This window comes from Jaculus jaculus, chromosome 6, assembly GCF_020740685.1.
Source record: "Jaculus jaculus isolate mJacJac1 chromosome 6, mJacJac1.mat.Y.cur, whole genome shotgun sequence".
Classification (NCBI taxonomy): Eukaryota; Metazoa; Chordata; class Mammalia; order Rodentia; family Dipodidae; genus Jaculus; species Jaculus jaculus.
The window spans coordinates 45059354-45078833 of NC_059107.1; the positions used below are offsets into that span (position 1 = coordinate 45059354).

Consider the following 19480-nt stretch of genomic DNA (forward strand, 5'->3'; position numbering starts at 1 on the left):
CAAGGTCAGCTAAGGTGTAGGGATGACTTCAGCCTCAGGAAGCTCTGCCCCAGGTCAATGCACTGCCAGCCACTGCTGAGCCAGTGCACCCCAAAAGGACACGTGAGGAACCGCAAAACAGCTAAGACTCCTGACTTACCTGGCATGGCCCTACACCCCTCCTTGCGCTCTCTCCACATTTCTCATTCTAGTGGTCCCTGCTGAGGAAGCTTTGCCAGGTGCACAGAGAAAGACCTGGGGTCCCCTGCAAGCTCTCTGCTCCTCCTGTGTGTACAGCAGTCCATACGGCATTCTTCTTCATGGCTACGTAGTGTGGCTAATGGGAATAGTGATCAACTTTGTGCTCCTTTATTGCTATGTTTTGGGTTTGTGGTTAGATGAGAACAAAAAGTAGGGTGGCAGAGATAGCTTAGTTAGTAAAGTGCTTGTTCTCAAGCATGAGGACTTTAGTTTGATCCTATGTTAAAAAAAAAAAAAAAAAGCCAGGCATGGTGGCGCATGCCTTTAATCCCAGCACTCAGTAGGCAGAGATAGGAGGATTGCTGTGATTTCGAGGCCACCCTGACACTACATAGTGAATTCCAGGTCAGCCTGAGTTAGAGTGAAACTTTACCTTGGGGGAGGGGGAATAGAAAAAAGCGGAGTGTGGTGGCGCACGCCTTTAATCCCAGCACTTAGGAGGTGGAGGTAGGAGGACCACCATGAGTTCAAGGCCACCCTGAGACTACATAGTGAATACCAGGTCAGCCTGGGTTAGAGTGAAACCTTATATTAAAAAAAAAAAAAAAGCTAGGCACTGATGGCACATTCTTGTAAGCCCAGCACTAGAGAGGCAGAGTCAGGAGGACCCCTGGGGCTTGCTGGCCAGCCAGTCAACCTAGTGGTGAGCTTCAAGCCATTGAGAGACCCTGTCTCAAAGGACGAGGATGGCACTGCTGCGGAATGACACCCAAAGGCTGTCCTCTGGTCTCTCTATATACATACACACATGTACACGCACCCTCATACATGTGCTCCTGAAAGCGCGTGCGCACATGCACACACACACACACACACACACACACACACACACACCACTTAAAAGGAAGGAAAGAAGGAAGGCCAAGTATGACAGCACATGTCTTTAATCCCAGAACTTGGGAAGCAGAGGTGGGAGGATTGATGTGAGTTCAAGGCCAGCCTGGTACTACATAGTGAATTCCAAGTCAGCCTGGGCTAGAGTGATACCCTACCTCAAAAAACCATTCATAAGTGCTTGCTTCAGCAGCACATATACTAAAATTGGAGCAATACAGAGAAGATTAGTATGGTCCCTGTGCAAGGATGACACACAAATTCATGAAGTGCTCCATAAAAATAAGTAAGTAAGTAAATAAATGGAAGGAAAGAAGGAAGGCAAGCAGGAAAAGTATAATTCAAATCTGAGTTTCTTCTCAGGACAAGAGCATGCAGCTCTCAAATCCAAGGAACTCTGAGCTAGACATTGAGTTTCAATGGCTCTGACATGGCAGTCCTGCAGTCTACAGATGCATTCCTTTTCCAGAATCAAGTCTATACCCTTCAGCACCTGGGCACATCCTGCCCTCTCCCTTGCCAGCTTCACCTTGTCCCTGAATGCTCCCCCTGGCACAGCCTCGGCTCTTCATCTGTAAATGGAAAAGAATCAGGAGGAGGTAGAATCTACAGATCTCAAACCCTTCCCAGCCCTAGCAAATTAGGAATTGTGCTAAACTTCCCCTGACCCCAGAGCGCAGCAGTGGGGAGAAATGAAACCTCCACTCACGGGGCTGGGGAGATTGGCACAGGGGTTAAAGGCTTTTACTGAGCCTCTATCATGAGAAAGAAGTCCCCATCGCCCCCACCCGCTTCGTAGATGGAGCCCTTGGAGCCCTAGAGTGGATCAGCCAGGGTGAAAGATGGGGAGTATGCAAGTCTATGGAGCTTGAGCGCATGGAGACCTAGCTGTCAGCAACCTAAAGAGACTCGGCTTAAGCCACTGTCCCTAGGGTGTGGTTTCCAGTCCTAACAGACATGCTCTGGGGCTGAATGCAAAGCTGGAGTGTGACAACTCCTTCTTTTTCATCTTCTTCGGGTTTTTTAAGAAAACAACTTTCAACCCCCCCAAGGGACACATTCCTTCATTGTGAAGTCTTCCCTATGCATCTCCCCCAATCCCTCTGAAAAGAAAAAGAAAAAAAGAAAAACTTGGCTGCTTCTTCAGCCCAGGCTTCTCAAAAAAAAAAAAAAAAAAAAAAAAAAAAACCTATTTTTACAGCTCTCTGAAAAAGTCCCTGCTGATGGCGGCAGTCAGAGAACATGAGGGGGCAGAATGGAGCTGCTGACGCAATCTACATTTATTAGCAGTGAGGAAAATTAATAAGGCACCAGTGCAAAGGCCTCCCCACAGACCTGGGAAGCCCCAGAGACAGCTGGAGATCTGGTGGTCTCTGGGCAGCGTCTTCAAGAAGCCTAATCAGTTGCAACCCTAGATCAGCACAGCTGGAGGGAGCCTTGGCCATCCTCTCACGTCCCAAGGACAAATGCTTTTTATCACGCATGCCAAACCTAATTGATTGGTAGGGGCAGCCTGAAGGCCTGTGTTGAAAAGGATTCAGGGGCCATCCTGGGATCCCTTGGGGACGAGTGCTGTAACTGATCAGTGAACGTGTGCCACGGGTGGGAACTGAAGAGTGGCAGTGTTCACACCATGTGTTTGCCATGCTAGTCCAGCCTCCCACTTTAATGACGGGGAGACTGAGTCCCAAAGTCCAAGGTTGGGAGGGTTTTCCACAGCTTTCTCAGGAAGTTGGCTGCTGTGGGTAAAGGATGTTTGGCCTTCGTATCAGGACTGAAAATGTCAGAGTCAAGACCATGAAGCCAAGACAACTACTGGCTTTAATTAATTCCATTAATTGTCTCCCGAAAAATAATTGGTAGAACCAGTTGTCTGATGGAATTGACCAATCACTTCAACCAATGCCGTGATGTGGTGCCCTGAGCCACTCTACTTAACATGAGTAGTCAGTTTGGTCAGAAAGGCTAAGTATTTGGATACAGGGCAGTAAAACCCCTACGGGATCGATGGAGTTGTCATTAGATGTGTCACCACTCCAATGCCTGGGCACACTGGCCTAGCCCGCTGACCGTGACCTCACCTCCTTTGCCCCATCTCCTCCGGCCTCCCAGACTGCCTTGTTGCCTTCTTCTCTCTCAAACCCAACCCTGCTCTCCCTGGCATGGAATCCTTCTGTGACGTGCTGGGCACCCCAAGTAAGCCTGCCCAACACTAGCATACCTGCTGATCAGTTCCACCGTCTGAAGTGGGCAACAGCTCAAGGTGCCATCCTAGCCACCTCACTGTGTGTGTGCGTGTATGTACATATGTAAATTAGTGTATATGGTTCATTTGCATGTGCATGTTCAAGTGTGTGAAGGCATACATGTGTACATATGGAGCCTAAGGACAGCCTCAAGTGTCATTCATTAGGTGTGGTTCACTTTTTTGTTAAATTTATTTGAGAGAGGGAACGAGGTAGAGAGAGAGAATGGGCACACCTCTAGTCACTGCAAATGAACTTCAGATGCATGCGCCACCTTGTGCATCTGGCTCATGCGGAATTGAACTGAGGTCCTTTGGCTTTTCTGGCAAGCACCTTAATTGCTAAGCCATCTCTCCAGCCCCACTTAAAAAAAAAAAAAAGATGTATTTATTTATTTTGACAGAGAGAAAGAAAGAAAGGAAGAGTGATGGGGAGGAGGGGTGCAGAGAATAAGCATGCAAGGGCCTCCAGCCACTGCGAATTAACTGCGGACACATGCGCCACCTTGTGCCTCTGGCTTATGTGGGTACTGGAGAATTGAACCTGGGGCCTTGGGCTCTGCAGACAAGCATCTTAACTGCTAAGCCATCTCTCCAGTCCTAAAAAAAAAAAAAAAAAAAAAAATTATGTATTTGCAAGGACAGAGCTGGGAGAGAGAGAATGGACATGCCAGGGCCTCCTACTGCTGAAAATGAACTCCAGATATATGTGTCACATGGTGCATCTGGCTTTATGTAGGTACTGAAAAATCAAACCCAGGCTGTCAGGTTTTGCAAGCAAGCACCTTAATCATTGGGCCATCTCTCCAGCCCATTAACTTTTTATTTTTATTTATTTATTTGCAAGCAGAGAGAGAAAGAGAAGAGAGACAGAGAAAGAATGGACATGGCAGAGCCTCTAGCTGTTGCAAACTAATTCCAGATGCATGTGCCGCCTTGGGCATCTGGCTTTATGTGGGTTCTGTGTAATAGAGCCTGGGTTGTTAAGCTTTGCAAGCAAACGCCTTAACTGCTGAGCCATCTCTCCAGCCTGACTTTTTGTTTTCAGCCTGACTTTTTTTTTTTTTTTTTTTTTTGGTTTTTTGAAGTAGGGTCTCACTCTAGCCCAGGCTGACCTGGAATTCACTATGGAGTCTCAGGGTGGCCTCAAACTCATGACAATCCTCCTACCTCTACCTCCTGAGTGCTGGGATTAAAGGCATGTGCCACCACGCCAGACTAACCTGACTTTTTAAAAAAGCAGTTTTATTTATTTATTTGTGAAGAGACAGAATATAAATGGGCACACCAGGACCTCTTGCCACTGCAAATGAACTCCAGACACATGCGCCACCTTGTACATCTGGCTTTACATGGATACTAGGGAATCGAACCCAGGCCGATGCAGACTGGAAGGCTTTGCAAGCAACTGCATTTAACTGCTGAGCCTTCTCCCCTCACCCACACATTTTAGCATGGATTCTGGGGATTGAACTCAGGTTCTTAAGCTGTAAGGTACATACTTTACTGACTAAATCACCTCCCCAGCCCAGCACTCCTCACTTTAGAACTAGTGATCTGAGGCCTGAGAATGGAAAGGGCTCCCTTAACAACACTCAGGGGTAGCAGCAGCTCCAGGGCTCCTGACTTTGACCCCAGAGTGGGGCTGGGTGACTCCATTCTGTCTGATTCACATCTCAGGAAAACAGTTAACTTCTGAGGAGCCCCCAAGGGAAGGTGTCTCAGCAAAGTTCTGGGTGACCAAGAACTTGGACATGAAGGGAGCCTGCTGACAGTACGTGGAGGGAAATGGGGTGTTGGCAGGGTGGCCAGGCTATAGGAAGGATATACATGGTAGGAAGTGTGGTGAGATTGTGTATGGATTCAGCCATCACCTTCAGGGAATGAGGAAAGAAAGTAATTTGTCTTGCTGGTCCCCAAACACTTGTCCCACTGGGAAGTCCACCTTGTTCTTAGTTCCCAACATTCCCTACCTTGAGTTGAACAATTCCCTTTCTGAGGGGACAGGAAGAAGAGCTGGCCCCTTGCCTAAGGAATTTCTGGAGTGCAAAAAGAGCATCAGTGGTGGAGAGAGCTTGGGCTGTGGAGAGGGACAGCTTGAAGCTGAACCCCAGCTCACTGCTTACAAGTGACCAAGTTTCCAAATGCCCCTGGGCCTCAGTTTTCTCATTTGCCAAATGAGGACTGAGAGATTACTGACCCTCGACTCTGACTATAGCTCAGTTGGTAGAGTGCTTGCCTAGCATACACAAAGACCAGGGTTGGATCTCCAGCACCACGTAAACTGGTTCATGCCTATAAACCCAGCCCTGGTGAGGTGGAGCCAGGAAAATCAGAAGTTCAAAGTCAAAGCAAGTTTGAGATCAACCTGGGCTACTTGAGACCATGTCTCTCTCTCTCACACACACAAAAGTAAGGAGGTCATTGATGGAAAAGGCTTAGCATAAGTTAAGCACTCACAGGAACTTGAACCTCTCTCCTTCCCTTCTGCAGCAATGCTATACATGTTTCCAGGCTCCAGTTTAGCACAGCTCCACCAGGAAGCCTTCCCTGAACACCCCAACCAGGCCTTCTGCTCTGGCGAGCTTCCAGGTCAACTGGTCAGTTCAGTGCTCTGCCCTGAAAGCCTTCTTTCTCAAGTCACAGGGCCCTCGCTCACTTCCATTAGTGAGCCCCTTCTCTTAACTGGGGAGCCAAGCAAAATGGCTGTACCCAATCTTAATCTATCTACCCATGCACTCCGGCTTCTCTGATTTTCCCATCCCTTATCTACTTTGTTCTGCATGCGTCTGTCTCTGTGTCTTGGGCTGTGCTTGCTTGAGGGAAAAGAGTCTGAGCTCCAGCGCACACAGCCCAGAAAGCATCCCGTTGCTCCCGGGCGGGCGGGCCGCCAGCAGTTGAGTGACCTGCAGTTTCCTCCCCAGATCACATTCCACTGGCACAGATCTTGCCCCGCCTGACGCCAGCCTCCGAGCTCGCCCCCACAGCAAACATTTCCAGTTGGCAGCCAGGCCTTGTTTTTCTGAGGCCCTAATTCAGTCTCCCTTGTAGAAAACAGAAAACAAGATGCATGAGACCAAAAACCAAACAAAATAAACTTTAAAAGGAGGGGGGCTGAGGAGGGAGTCCTGTGCTCCAGGGGGTGCAAAGAGCTTTTAAGAAGTGAGTCCATGGGCCGCTCATCACCCCTCCTCTCCTGGCCCTGAGGCTGAGACCAATTCATTCAGGCTGCTGCTGAAAGAAAGACTGTTCTCATTCACAGCTGAGAGCCGAGAGCGGGGGAGGCTGGGGCGCTGCGAGCGAGCGAGGAGAGGGCGGTGGGGCCTACAGGACTGCTGTTTGCTCCGAAGGGGAAATTAGAGGAAGAAAAAATAAACACAGCCAACCGGATTTGAAAGACAGTGCGTGAGGCATCAGGGTGCTGGACAGGGCGGGTGTGCGTGTGCTAGTGTGTGCACAGGCCTGGGGGCGCCACTGGGTTCGCCTTCTCAAAATAAGAGCTGCTCAGTGGAAAGATGTCATAACGCAGGCTGCAGAAGCCAGGGGACCGGGCCAGCCAGGGAGGGCTGAGGCTGGCGCCCAGGCCTGCCCAGGAGGTCAGGCAAAGGCCAGGTGTCAGTGCCGGGGAGTGCCGCCAGGGCCCCGTTCGTCAAGGGCCAGGATGTGTGGAAAAAAGGGACAATGAAGGTCAGTCTCAACAGGACACTTAGTCCCAGGGGAAGAGGTGGGCTCCCAGCCGGTTCTGGATAGAGTACTCATTTCAGCCTGTGAAGCTGGGAGACCGGGCTGAGAAGGGGTGGGGGAGGGCCAGGTGAGGAGGTAGATGAGGAAAGAGGACAGAGAGGTGGCCCCGCGGAAAGAGGACAGCCACAGAGGCAGCTGATGAGCAGAGCTGCAAAGAATGTCGAGCTCAGGAGCTGGGCTGCTTGGTGGAGCTGGGGTCCACAGGGCTCGCACACACACTCCGGGAGGGTTGTCAAGCGTCAGGGACCAAGAATGACGGGGCAGTCACCTGAGACACTGGACAGGCCGAGACAGTGGACACACAGCTCGGAGGTCACCCTAGGACCCAGGTGGCTTGCCCAGCTCCAGAGTGCCAACTCATCTTGGCACCTGAAAAGAACCTGGCAGGATGATGAGGTCCAGAGGGAGATGCTTGGTGGAGTTTGACAGTCAAGGAACAGAAAGCCACGCAGACAAAGAGGAAGAGCTGGGACTGGGCGATGGCTCGGTTGGTAAAGCACTTGCTGCGCAAACCTAAGGTCCTGAGTGCAGATACCCAGCACCCATGTAAATGCCAGGTATGGCAGCAAGAGCCTGTGATCCCAGCACTAGGGAAACAGAGACAGGTGGAGCCCTGGGGCAAGCTGTCTAGCTAAACTAACTGGTGAGCTCTGGGTTCAATAAATAAATATAAATAGGGTGGACAGTGATCAAAGAAGACACCCAGCATCAACCTCTGTTACACACACGTGCAGGCATCCCCCCCTCCGTGAGCATGAACACACACACACAAATGTAAAAAGGGATGATCTATCTAGTGCCCCCACAAAGGGACATGATCACAGAACCACCTGGGGCGTGTAATCAATTGTGCCTTACTGCCTCTCTTTCTGCCTACTGGATCAGACCACATCTGACTGGGCTCCGAGGGAGCTGAATTTCAAATGGCCAGCCCAGAGGATTCTCCTGCACATTCAAGGGAAACATTCCCACCTTAGACAAGGTTTTCAAGGTCTTTGACCCTCTTGGTCCTTCTTCAGCGTGTTGTTTATCATGTTTTCTTTCTTTCTTTCTTTCTTTCTTTCTTTCTTTCTTTTTTTTTTTTTTTTTTTTGAGGTAGGGTCTCACTCTGATCCAGGCTGACCTGGAATTCACTACGGAGTCTCAGAGTGGCCTCAAACTCATGGCGATCCTCCTGCCTCTGCCTCCCGAGTGCTGGGATTGAAGGTGTGTACCACCACGCCCAGCATGTTTTCCTTTTGATGTGTAAATGATCCCATGTATGCAGTGAAAGCTTCTTCAAGTTGGCACCCTAGTTCTTCCAACATGACCTGGGTAGCTTGGTGGCCTGGGATAGCTTTCTTGCTTTTTGGTACAAGATGTTCATCTGGCTCATCTTGTATAATCACCACCCCAGACCTGGAAACAGGCGATGGATTCTCCAGGAAGCCTTCATTCCTCGCAGAGGGAAGAGATACTCAGAGACACAACTGAGGCATTCAATGTGCTCAAAGACAGCTTATTTATTTATTTATTTTTATTTTTTATTTATTTATTTTGGTTTTTCGAGGTAGGGTCTCACTCTGACCCAGGCTGACCTGGAATTCACTATGTAGTCTCAGGGTGGCCTTGAACTCATGGTGATCCTCCTACCTCTGCCTCCCAAATGCTGGGACTAAAGGTGTGCGCCACCACTAGCCGGGCTAGCTTATTTACTTACTTACTGATTTATTTATTTCCTGCTTCTCAGTCTTCCCCAAGAGCTTGAATCCAGGGCAGGGACATGACACAATGCAGTTGAGGGGGATTCTCATGGACCTTAGGCTGTCTCAGTCCTGGGATGTGAGCTTTGAAACCGCCTCCTCCTTCTCCCCTCCTTCTAAACTAACCTCCGCCCCCAGGGCTGGCCCGCCTGCTCCACAGCCCACACTCCCACCTTTCCTGGATGAACACTGCAAAGCCACTAAGATTATACTTCCAGGGACTTGTCTAGCTCTGGAAGCCAAACTTCCCCCATCTGCAAAGTGAAAGTGTTTTAAATGAGGTATATCAGGCAAACTTCTAGCACCGTGCTTGGCAAACGGAAAGTCAGCACTAGAGAACCTTATAGATGTATGGTCACGTGTCTGGGGAACCTATGCTGGTTTCTTGTGCCCATAGTTTCTGGTGGTCATCCCTGATATTCTCAAAAGAGCAAGTTCTACCTGTAACCAACTTGTATGAAACAAAGACAGGTGGGTTGCGTGCCTATAATCTCAGCACTCAGGTGGCTGAAACAACTGGATTATGAATTCCAAGCCAACCTAGGCTACCTTTAAAATAGCAGAGAACCCGGCATGGTGGTGCACGACTTTAATCCCAGCACTGGGGAGGCACAGGTAGGAGGATTGCCGTGAGTTCAAGGCCACCCTGAGACTACATAGTGAATTCCAGGTCAGCCTGGGCTAAAGTGAGACCCTACCTCAAAAAATAAAAAGGAGAAATAAATGATGAAGACCAAGGTGAAAAAGAAGACAAGGGCCAAAGAAATGGCTTAGCAGTTAAGGCATTTGCCTGCAAAGCCTAAGGACCCAAATTTGATTCCCCAGAACCCACATAAGCCAGATGCACATGGTGGCACATGTATCTGGAGTTCATTTCAGTGTCTAGTGGCCTGGTCTGCCCATTTTCTCTCTCTCTCTTATAAATGAATGAATAGATAAATACATGAAAAAGAGGACAAAGACAAAGGAAATAGGAGGAGGAAAGAAAGGAGAAAGGAAGGGGGGAAGGAAAAGGGAAAAGTGAAAGGGAAAAAGGGGAAGGGAAGGGAAAGGAAGGGAAGGGAAGGGAAGGGAAGGGAAGGGAAGGGAAGGGAAGGGAAGGGAAGGGAAGGGAAGGGAAGGGAAGGGAAGGGAAGGGAAGGGAAGGGAAGGGAAAGGAAGGGAAGGGAAGGGAAGGGAAGGGAAAGGAAGGGAAAGAAGAAAGGCAGGCAGGTAGAGACAGTGAATTTGTCTAACGTGTTTGAGGCTGTGGTTCTATAACCCATCACCACCAAAATAGCAAACATCTCACAGAAACTCAAAGGTGACATTAGGTCTACTGAGGGGGGGATTCTCAGTTGGGGAAAAATATAACAGAATCATTCAGATAAAATAAGACATGTAGGGCTGGAGAGATGGCTCAGTGGTTAAGAAGCTTGCTTGCAAAGTCTGACTGCCTGGGTTCAATTCCTAAGTACTTATGTAAAACCAGATGCACAAAGCGATGTGGGCATCTGGAAGTCCTTAGCAGTGACAAGATGTCCTGGCACACCCACCTTCCCCTTCTCTCTTCCTCTTTCTGCATGCAAATAAATAAAAGTTAAAAATATTTTCAAAATAGTTTAAGGGCTGAAGAGATAGCTAGGTGGTTAAGGGGCTCATCTACAAAGCCAAAGGACTCCAGTTCAATCCCCCAAGACCCACATAAAGCCAGATGCACAAAGTGGTACATGTGTCTGGAGTTCATTTGCAGTGGCTAGAGGCCCTGGTGTGCCCATTTACTATCTGCTTCTCTCTCACACAAATAAATAAATAAATAAAAATATTCTTTAAAAAATCGTTTAAGCTGGGCATGGTGGTGCATGCCTTTAATTCCAGCACTTGGGAGGCAGAGGTAGAAGGATCACTGTGAGTTCAAGGCCACCCTGAGACTACATAATGAATTCCAAGTCAGCCTGGGCTAGAGTGAGACCCCTACCTTGAAAAACCAAAACCAAATATATATGTAGTTTAAGCTGGGCATAGTGGGACACGCTGTTAATCTCAACACTCAGGAGGCAGAGAGATAGGAGAATCCTCATGGGTTTGAGGACAGCCTGAGACTACATAGTGAATACCAGGTCACAATTCCAGGTCTAGCTTGGGCTAGAGCAAGACACTACCTCAAGGAAAAAAAAAAAAAAACAGTTTAAAAAATAATAGGTCTGTGGGGTAATGCTTCAAGTTGCTGCACACAAATGTGTGTGGAGGATGGTGGCTGCTGCAAGGCTTATGTGAGGCAGCCGGGCAGGGCCTCATGAAATCTTGGCCTGTGGCATCTCAGACAGTTCCAGGGACCAGCTTTCCTCTCTGTGGTGGTTGATAAGATGGTTACAAATATGCCTGTCAAGCCTCTTTCCATGCCCGCGGGAGCACTGCTTGACAATCCCACCTCCCCTTGAAAACTAGGCAGAACTATGAATTTTGCTTTAGCCAATACTCTCTAAGAAGGGGTCAGGTCGTCTCTAGACAGAAGCCTTAGTGCTGATGTGTTTTTTTTTTTTGTTGCTGTTGTTTTTTTAATATTTTTTTGTTCATTTTTTATTTATTTATTTGAGAGCGACAGACACAGAGAGAAAGACAGATAGAGGGAGAGAGAGAATGGGCGCGCCAGGGCTTCCAGCCACTGCAAACGAACTCCAGACACGTGCGCCCCCTTGTGCATCTGGCTAACGTGGGACCTGGGGAACCGAGCCTCGAACCGGGGTCCTTAGGCTTCACAGGCAAGCACTTAACCGCTAAGCCATCTCTCCAGCCCAGTGCTGATGTTTAATTAGCTGAATTTCTTTCTCTTGCCTCTGTAATTGTGAAAGCATGTGCCAAGTATGCTCCGGTGACTGCCACGCCTGGAGTCCTCACCATCGACCTGTATCAGACAGACTCTGGTGAAGAGTAAACCCTCGTTGGTCAATCGACTGAGAAGGGAATCCTGCAGGTAGGCACAGAGCACCGACCTGGCTCCGTCTTTATCAGTGGCTCACTCCCTCTCTCAGGGGTCTGCTTATCCCTGTGGCCAACATCACCCAGTTCCCATGCTGACAGCTCTGCCCCCTGGACTCCGCTCACCTCCACCCGCCCCCACAGTGCCTTTGCTCGTTAACGCTCTCCTGAGCCCTGTGCTCTGCTCCGTGGATGGCCTCGTGCTTCAAGATCTCTTCATTCACGGAGGCCGAGCAGGACCCACGGCTTTAGCTCATCTCTTTGAGCCAAACAAGTGGCTTATATCACTCAGCCGCCAGACTGGCTATCTGAGCTAAATATGGATCCCAAAGAGGAAGGGGGAAACGAGAGGACGGTGTGACACGATACAAAACCTAGCAAACGCTGCAGTCACCTGGAAGAGCCTCTGAGGAGGCAGGCACCAGACCTGCGGGGTGGGGATCATGAGAGAGGGAGGGATGTATATGTTATGCATTAAATCATGTTAAACCTCCCCTCTTCCAAGATGCTAAACATCTGGCTGAAACAAGAGCACTTTCACAGAACATCTGGATCCTCACTCTGCTCAGTGTGGTGGAACAGCTGGACGCTTGGCAGCATCTGTGGAAGTAACTGATGGGGGTCTCCTCCGTGTGTTTAACATCCCATTTGTGCTTTCCTTTGCCTTGTAACCCAAAACCAGACCCAAACTGGTTTCAATCTCTTTTTGTTTTTTAAGGGAAAAATCCTTAGCTCACCAGGCTGAGGAGCCCTGAGATGATGTTGGCTTCAGGTTAATATTAATCTAGCCACTGAACAGTCACCAAAGATCCCGTTTCGTTGGTTCCTGCTATCACCTTTCCCTCCCACCCGGTCTCCTGAGAGATCCCAATAGGTCTCCCCAAAGCCTCCACTTACCTCAATCACATCAGAAACGTGGGCTCATCCTCGTCCCAGCATTCCTAGCAAAAGGCATGATAGCTGCTCTGATAGGGACTCCAGAACTTCAGATTTCAAGCAGAAAGTGTTGGGGAAAGGAGAAAGGGATATGAAAGTGTGTCTTCTGCTAGTCCAAGATGAGGTGGGTGAGGAGCAGAGGGCACAAGCCCCCGCTCAGGGTTATGAGCTGCCCCTGCCCTTCCATGGTCCTGAGAACAAGCACTTTCTCCCACTACGCACCCTAGGTGTGCCATGCGCTTTCCCTGGTGCCAGCCCTGATTGCACCACAAACTAGCCAAAACAATAAACATACACCCTCTCAAGGCTTCTCTAGGTCAGGAATTTGAGAGCGGCTTGGCTGGGGGTACTGGCTCGAGGACTGTCTTGAGGTGGCAGTCCAGATGTCAGTGTGGTCTCCAGTCTTCTGAAGGCTTGCCTAGAGCTGTTGCCAGAAGGTCTCTGTCCCACCCCCCAAATAAGTAGGCCGAGTATGCCTCGTGGCATAGTGGCTGGCATACCCAGAGTGAGTGATCAGGAAGAAGAAAAGAGAAAGCTATATTGCTTTTGGTGACATAGTCTTAGAAGTCAAATACTTCTTACCACTGTTATTTTCTTTAAAAAAAAATATTTATTTGGTTATTTGAGAGAGAAAAAAAATGGATGAACCAGGGCCTCCAGCTGCTGCAAACAAACTTCCAGGCTCATACGACACCTAGTGCCTCTGGCTTACGTGGGTCCTGGGAATTCAACCTGGGTCCTTAGGCTTCACAGGCAAGTGTCCTAACCACTAAGCAGACTCTCCAGCCTTACTTTCTTTTTTTTTTAATCTTTTCACAATTTTTATTAACATTTCTTATTTTCTTTTTAAAAATTTATTTATTTATTCATTCATTTATTTATTTGAGAGAAAGAGAAAGAGGCGGGGGGGGGGGAAGAGAATGGGTGCACCAGGGCCTATAGCCACTGCAAATGAACTCTAGACACATGCGCCAGCTTGTGCATCTGGCTTATGTGGGTCCTGGGGAATTGAACCTGGGTCCTTTGGCCTTGCAGGCAAGTGCTTTAACTGCTAAGCCATTTCTCCAGCTCCTGGCCTTTCTTTTTTTTTTTTTTTTAATGTGAGAGGACAGAGAATTGGTGCTCCAGTGCCTCCAGCCACTGCAATCGAACTCCAGACACATGCACACCCCTTGTGCCCATGTGCAACATTGCATGCTTGCATCACTGTGTGTCTGGCTTGTGTGGGACCTGGAGAGTCAAACATGGATCCTTAGGTTTCACAAGCAAGCACCTTAACTGCTAAGCCATCTCCCCAGCCCCCTATTTTCTTTGTAAAAATATATCTAGTTATTTATTTTTGACAGAGAGAACATGGATGTGCCAGGGCCTCTAGACACTCCAAACAAATTGCAGGTGCATGCACCACTTTGTGCATCTGGCTTTATGTGGGTACTAGAGAATCAAACCCAGACTGTCAGACTTTAAAAACAAGTATGTTTAATCACTAAGCTATCTCTTCATCCCAGATTGTGCTACTTTCGTTTTGAAAAAAAAATATATATATATATATATATTGTTGGAAGTGGTGGTGCACACCTTGAGTCCCAGTACTTGGGAAGCTGAGGTAGGAGGATCACTATGAGTTTAAGGCTAGCCTAGGACTACAGAGTGAGTACCAGGTTAGCCAATGTGAGACTCTACCTCAAAAATAGATAAGTAAAACATATTTTTATTTATTTACTTGAGAGGAAAGAGAGAATAGGCACACCAGGGCTTTTTTGCCACTGCAGACAAACTCCAGATGCATGGACCACTTTGTGCATCTGGCTTTACTTAGGTGTTTGGGAAACAAACTGGGCCATCAAGCTTTGCAAACAAGCGCCTTTAACCACTGTGCTATCTCCCTAGCCTGACTCTGGTGCTTTCTATTTGATTAGAAATGAGTCACTAAATCTGGCCCACTCTCAAGAAGATTGTTATCTTTGTTTTTTTTTTTTATTTTTATTTATTTATTTGAGAGCGACAGACAGAGCCAGAAAGAGGCAGAGAGAGAGAATGAGTGTGCCAGGGCCTCCAGCCACTGTAAAGGAACTCCAGATGTGTGCACCACCTTGTGCATCTAGCTTATGTGGGGAATTGAGCCTTGGAACCAGGGTCCTTAGGCTTCACAGGCAAGCACTTAACAGCTAAGCCATCTCTCCAGCCCGAGGATTGGTATCTTTGGAAAGGAGTTTGTACACAACTTTAAAGCTACACATGAAGCAATGACAAAATAAGTGATTCACGAAAGATTCACCTGAGATGTGGCGGCACATATCTGTAATCCCAGTAGAAATAGAAACAGAGCCAGGAGGATTGTGAGTTTGAGGCCAGACTGAGATACATGGTGAAACTCTTTCTCAAAAAAAAAAAAAAAAAAAAAAAAAACAGATTTGGAGAGATTGCTTAGTGGTTAAGGTGCTTGCTTGCAAAGCCAAAGAACTCAGGTTTGATTCCCCAATAACCACGTAAGCCAGATGTACAAGGTGGCACATGCGTCTGGAGTTCCTTGGCAGGGGCCAAAGACCTGGGGCTCCCATTCTCTCTCTATCTGTCTCTCTCTCTCTCTCACACACACACATAAATAAATAATTTTTTTAAAGGCTAGGATTATAGCTCAGTCAGTGGTAGATCTTTTGCCTAGCATGAGCAAGGCTGTGTTTAATACCTAGCACTGAAAAAAAAAAAAGGTACGTTACAACTTCCTTGTTTCCCATTGTCTAAGGCAAAGTTAGCAAACTTTTTATTATTCTATGTGCAAACTATGTTTGATTGGTATTGACTACATGAAAGAGCTATGGTTGATTATTAATGTCTTCCCTAGAACAAACCAACAGTCATTGCTCACTATTCCTATGATAACGGAATTTGTCTTTGTTCATGATCCAGCTTTAATGTGCTCAAAGGTGAATACCAGACAATGAATCATGATTGGCCTAAACTCTCCATCCCTCAGGAAGGGGTGGTTCCATTCATTCTAAACTCTCCATCCCATGGGAAGGGGTGGTTCCATTCATTCTTGTCCATGATTGATTTAGGGATCAAGATGTATCCATTTAGGCCAAGAAAAGGGCAATCTTATGGAGAGGGTCTGGGAGAGGAATACCTTGGAGATAAAATGACACTGATGGAAAATGTTTCCTTTGAAAGAAATTTTTGAGTGAGTATGGTAGCACACCACTGTAATCCCAACACTCAGGAGGCAGAGGCAGATGGATCGTGGCAAGTTTGAGGCTAGCTTCTGCACAGCAAGTTCCAAGCCACTCAGGGCTACATAGTGAAACCCAAGAAGGAAGGAAGGAAGAAAGGAAGGGAGGGATGGGAGAGAGGGAGGAAGGAAGGAAGGAAAAGGGAAGGGAAGGGGAAAGGGAAAGAAGCAAGGAAGGAGAGGAGAAGAGAGGAAGAAGGGAGGGAGGGAGAAAAATAAAGAGAAGGAAGGAAAGAGAAAACAATTTGGAGAGAATATAATTCTTAGAGGTCTGGCTGCCACCTTATAACCAAAAGAAAATACTATGAGAATTTCTGTTAGCTATTGAATTAACCAGTCATAAATTGCTATCTTGGAAATTATTGTTTCCAGAAATAACAGATGCTCTTATTGTATATTCTGGTTGGGTTTTATGTAATGAGTGGCCAAATACAGCCTGACTGCCATGAGAGACATCCCTAGTTGTTGTAACATCACATATCATGAAGACAGCAGGCAAAATGTCTTCCTTATATCCTGAAAAAATAGGACTCAATATGACTTATCACATCCTTCTTCCTGAGCACCCGTCATGTCCAGGAGCCTTTTCCTATCTTAGGAGACAGAAAACCCAGCACTTGGTCTTCTGTCCTAGAGTTAGATTAAAAACTCTTCCTGGAGAACCCATCTCTGGGAGTCAGTAGTATGCTCCCCTGTCTCTGGACAAGGGGAAGAACCTCAGTCCCCAAGATCTGATGTATGACACACCCCTAAATCCAGCCACCCTGGGATAGGAGCCAGGAATGCTGAAGGTCCATCAAGGCAGGTCTTCCCTGCTTTTCTTCCTGTCTCTCTTCCGAGAGCTTCCCACCCTCTTCACCTTCCCCTGCCTCAGTATCCATTATCTCCTTTATCACTAAGATGGTTTATTCTGGATCCATGAAGGCTCAGAACTGACCACATTTCCCAGCCTCTCTTGCAGCTAGATGTAGCTATGGAGAGAGTATTATGGCCAGTAAGGAAGTGTGATGTCAGCTCACACTTGGGTCCCTAAAGTCAGGACTGCGATCTTTCCCCACCCTCCACCCCCTCCACTCTGCTGCTTGCATAGGCTATTGTGTTTGGGGATGGGCAACATTCTAGAAATGGTCAAAAACACAATAAAAAGAGCTTGGGCTCCCACACTAGCCCTAGACCTCCCATCTATGGCTGTTATATTAAGCAAAGCTTGTCTTGTTTGAGCTCCTCCATCTTCTTTTATTTATTTGACAGAAAGAGAGAGAGAGGGAGAGAGAGAGAAAATATGGGTGCACCAGAGCCCCCAGCTAATGCAAAGGAACTCCAGATGCATGTGCCCCCTTGTGCATCTGGCTAACATGGGTCCTGAGGAATCAAACCTGGGTCCTTTGGCTTTGTAGGCAAATGCCTTAACTGCTGAGCCATCCCTCCAGCCCTGAGCTACTCTTATTTAGGGTTTTCATTAACTGTAGCCCAACTCTGCCACCTTTTCTCCTTTTCTTCCCTCTGTCTACTTTCCCTCCTCGTTTTTACCCCCTTCCTTTTGTTTCTCATATCCTCCAACCTTCTACCTCTCTCCATCCCACTGACCCTTTCCAGGGTGGCGGGTACTGAAAGTGGGCACTGAGGACGCTTCATGCTCCCCAGGCCCTGTGAATGTGGCCCCATCCCAAAGGCTCTGCCTTGCCAGGGACATGCCCCTACCCAGAGGAGTCCCCTGCAGCGTTCACCTCTGCGCTGTGAGGATGCCCTGCTCCCAGGGAGGGGCAGAGAGCCAGCCAGGGTGTCAACCCCAGGCAGCCTGTCCGGCTCCCATCTATGTTTCTGCACTGAGACCTCTGGAACTGGACACTTGCCTGGACTGGACACCATCTGGCTGCGTCCTCTGGCCTCCCCAGAAGAGGACCCTCTTGGATGTCAGGGTTTGGCTGAAGCCAGCCTGAGCTGGGAACTGACCACTCCTAACCCTCACCCTTCCGCCCCAGGTCCAAGCTGCCCAGGTGGGTGAAGGTGGCAAGAGAGCTGCAGAAGGGGACTCTCACAACCCACTGTGTGGGAGCCCATGACCCACCCTCTAAGCCCCCCTGCCAGCCTTCTGCTCCTGATCAGTCCTCACAGTGACAGATGGCGCCTTCAGACAAGCCCTGGGCCTGGGGCCCAGGGGGACGATGTCAGCTGTGGCAGAGTTCCCCTTTCATCCTCCGCCCTGGGGCCCGGGCAGTCCCAGCTCTTCACCTGGCTCAACAGGGCTTAGCAGGCCAAAGGCTGAGCTATAGAAGGCCACATGCAGAGCAGCCATGGCTCTTTGAGAGCAGCAGCCTGGCTGTGAGAAGAAATGACAAGGCCTGGAGTAAGTAGGAGAGCTCAGAGCAGCCACACTGGGCCTCACTCCCATCAGTGACGTAAGTACCAAACCTCCTCTGGGTTCGAGTCACTGGGAACAGATGAAGGACGTCTGTTTACCTCCAGAACACTTCTGGACACCCAGAAGCCTCTCTTGGGACCACCCATTGGTTCTAGAACATCCACTCCTGCAAGGTCCTTGGTCTGAGTTAGTCCTTGACAAGAGGCCGGACAGAGGACAGTTCAGCAGGCACTGCCCCGGCGGTAGAGTGTGTGATGTCACATCAGAATTCTCCAAACGCTTTCCATCTGGAGTCAATGCCACCCTTGCAGCTGCTCCCAGAACCAGGCCCCTGGCCAGCCGTGGGCTGGACTGAGTGTCTGTCCTTCTGCAGGCCAAGCCTGGGGCAGGCTTAGGAAGAACGCAGCCTTTCCCCCCTCCCCCAAACAAACTCAAGACAGAGCTGCTGAGGAAGCAGGACAGCATTTGTGGGTGCAGTGCAAAAGCCGTGAGCCAGAGGGGTGGACCGGCAAGGGACACGGGAGGGAAGCCAGAGAGAATCATAGAGGCACACAGAACACGGGCACAGGGTCACCTCTTCTCCTCCCTCTCCCCCTTCGCTCACTCTCACACCTCATTCTCTCCTCTATGTGCTGTGATTTTCCAGGCTTTGGAAGTTGTTGAGTTTTGCCCCACTCCAAATGCCCCCTGACCACCTTCCATTCACTCTTCAGGGTCAGTTCAAATGTCTCCCATGCTGGTTGCGAGCTCTGCCTCTCTCCTCACGAGCAGATTCATTAGATTCCCCCAGCAGCTCCACACTGGCACGGAGCACCCACTGCTGTGTTAGCAGATGGCTTCGCAGCCACCTGTCCATCAATCCCAGCAGCCAGGAGGACCTCAAGGGCAGACGAGGTGTTCTGGCAGAACTCGGGCATGATTTGTCCTCTGTGGACACGAAGTCACCAGGGACTGTTTATCCTTATCAAGCAAGCACACAGTTAGAGCTCTAACAGTTATTGAAGGAATACAATTAATCAGGCCTTTATTGTGGATTCACACATGCTCCAACCCACAGGACCTATCTTCAATGTTTGAGCTAGTCTTCAGTATGAGGGGAAAGATGCAAAAGCACTAAATCTGAGCCTGGAAAGATGGCTCAGAGGCTAAGGTGTTTGCCTGCAAAGCTGAATGACCCAAGTTTGAGTTCT

General features: G+C 48.7%; 1 non-coding gene across 1 annotated transcript; it reads left to right on the forward strand.

Annotated features, from left to right (window-relative positions):
- The first annotated feature begins 1251 nt into the window (after positions 1-1251).
- LOC123461831 lies at positions 1252-1358 on the forward strand. The gene has a single exon (XR_006637896.1). It is a non-coding gene; the product is annotated as a U6 spliceosomal RNA (small nuclear RNA).
- Positions 1359-19480: the final 18122 nt, after the last annotated feature.